The sequence below is a fragment of the Odontomachus brunneus genome, unplaced genomic scaffold (assembly GCF_010583005.1).
Source record: "Odontomachus brunneus isolate Ranch 3 - 2012 unplaced genomic scaffold, Obru_v1 Obru_scaffold_203, whole genome shotgun sequence".
NCBI lineage: Eukaryota > Metazoa > Arthropoda > Insecta > Hymenoptera > Formicidae > Odontomachus > Odontomachus brunneus.
Window position 1 is genome coordinate 68,573 of NW_022639653.1, and position 2,439 is coordinate 71,011.

General features: G+C 49.3%; 2 protein-coding genes across 4 annotated transcripts in view; one reads left to right on the forward strand and one right to left on the reverse strand.

Moving 5' to 3' along the window:
* The window catches only part of LOC116852152, a 25,604-nt gene extending 24,252 nt beyond the window's left edge, over nucleotides 1–1,352 (reverse strand). The window contains exon 1 of the mRNA XM_032832212.1: nucleotides 754–1,352. The gene's annotated coding sequence lies outside the window, so the exon portion shown is untranslated. The remainder of the gene's footprint in view (nucleotides 1–753) is intronic.
* LOC116852147 (DNA ligase 3) overlaps nucleotides 1–2,439 on the forward strand; it is a 61,102-nt gene that overhangs the window by 32,694 nt on the left and 25,969 nt on the right. The gene's annotated exons all lie outside the window — the stretch shown is intronic.

Genomic DNA, 2,439 nt, shown 5'->3' on the forward strand with positions numbered 1-2,439 from the left:
TCTCTCTCTCTCTCTCTCTCTCTCTCTCTCTCTCTCTCTCTCTCTCTCTCTCTCTCTCTCTCTCTTTCTCGCGCCGTTATCGCTCTTCCTCGCGAGAACTTCTTTTCGCACAGCTCCTCTCTCCCTCCCTCTTCCTCCCTCTTCCTCTCTCTTTCTCTCTCTCTCTCTTTCCTCTCTTTCTCTCTCGTACTCGCACGCGTTTTTCTCGGGAGTGAAGGGGCGAGACCCGGGGGCGGCGGTTAGTAAATATGATACCGGAATCGGATACAAGGAAACCATTAATCATTCGAGCACGCGCGAACGGGATCCACACCGCGAGCGAGTGCTCGCCGCCGCCGCTTAGTGGAAGATTTTTACGGGGTTATCTGGCCGGGCAATAAAGAAGAAAAAGAGAGAGGAAGAGAGACCAATAGATATATAGACAGATAGAGAAAGAAGAGGGAGAAAGAGAGTTGCTACAAAGCGTGCGGCGAAATCCGCGGGAGCCCGTCCAAGATCCACGAGGGAAGCGCGATCTTCTGGCCGAATGAGCCGATGGATCTTCCAAGAACGCCGTCATCACAGGACCGACCCCCAGCAGCACCTAGCAGTACGATCTAATCTTCTCTTGGATGGGCCTCTCTAACCTAGTCGATCGAATCGCGAATCTCGTACTCCTCAGAGCCTCGGGAGATCGATCGCCAGCATTCGCGGATAGCCAGCTACGTCGGAGCTCGCTATGGGTTTACCTTCGCGAAAATCACCGATACTCACTGTTGTTGTCTCAAGAGTCGGGGTAGTTCCTCTTTCTCTCTCTCTCTCTCTCTCTCTTTCTCTGTCTGTGTGTCAAGATCAAGCGTGTCAAAGAGACCGCCGAAAGCGTGAGTTCCTCGTTCTCGATCCTTGAATCTCGAGCTGTCACTCCACAGTTGTCGATCGTTCGCGAGCTGGTATTAATGTACAGCACGCAGGCGGGTCGGCAAAATAGGAGTGCGAAGGAGAGACCGGTCCGTCTTTATATACACGTCCGATTCGCCGGTGTGATTATAGTGATACTTGAGTAATCGCCGAGCAAGAGGAAGAGAGAGAACGACAGACAGACAGATAGAGATAGATGCACTCTTGTGTGCCGCCGGTGCGATACTTTCTTCCTTTCTCCCTCTTTCTGCGCTCTCCTACTTTCTCCTCCGTTTGCTTGTGTTTTTGCTTTTTGCACACTTCGCGATCACTTGGGTTTTGCAACTATCGATTCTCGGCGGCGAGGCCGCGTGTCTTATAAACTCGCACGTCCCCACCCCCAATCGTGCTTCTGCTCCTCCGCGGAGAACGTCCGCGGCGAGCCCCGTTCTCGTCGGTGAACGTTAGCCAGCTTGGCTCCAGACTATCTCCGCCTCTTTTTCACTCGCTTCGTCTTTATCTCGCCACCTCTGTTCCTTCGCCCGCCGCCACTCGCCTCTTTTGCGACCGGTCCAGTGAACGTTATCATTTGCTTTCCCTCTCCCTCATTATCCCTCCTTCCCCCCCCCTCTCTCTCTCTCTCTCTCTCTCTCTCTCTCTGTCAATCTCGCAGCCGCTCGTCGCGGAGCTGAATGATCGCGTTTTTTGCAACTCAGCCAATTACGATAGATATTACGATGTCGCGATATCGCAACGATATTACGACGCGCTGCTCTTCGTTCAGAGAAGGACGCGAACACGCGCATATCGTCCCCGTCGCGCGATTCGCATGGCCGGCTCCTTTATTTTTCATCAAGTCGCTGTCTTCTTTTTTCTCCTCTGTCTCGAACGGTAACACCGAACGGGATTTTGGTGATGTATTATACGTCGCGCGATCATCTTTCTTTTTCTTTCTCTCCCTCTCTCTCTTTCTATCTCTCTCTATCTCTTGTTTTAATATCATCGCTTCGATGATAAAATTCGCCACTTGAAACGATGCTCGAGGTGCAGCGAGCTAACGTTATTACTAATTTCACGGGCGACGAGCGACGCGCGAGATGGTAAACTCGGGAAATTTATGTAAGAAGTTTCCGCAGCTATCGCATCGATGAGAGAGCGCAATGGAAGCCAACGTGGAGAGCCAACGCGCCGGTTTGTGCCCTCGCCTCTTCCTGCCTGTATGAAGTTAGCCCCCCACTTTTCGAATTTAATAATTTTGACAGTTGTGCTGATTTGTGCTAGGTTTGTGCTACATTGTGCTCGAATTATAAATTTTTGATACGAAAAATGAGCAAGAAGAATGGAAAAAACGTTTTTTTGGTAGCCCCCCACTTTTCGATTTTCGAAATTTTTTGTATTGTGTTAGGTTGTGCTAAGTTGTGCTAATATTGTGCTAAAGTAGTATCTTCGAAAAATAATCACGAAAGAAATAAAACGAAAAAAACGATTTTAGGCAAAAAAGAAGAAAAGTAAGATTTACACTCGTATAAGTCAACCAAACGATATACAATTATATATCTGAGT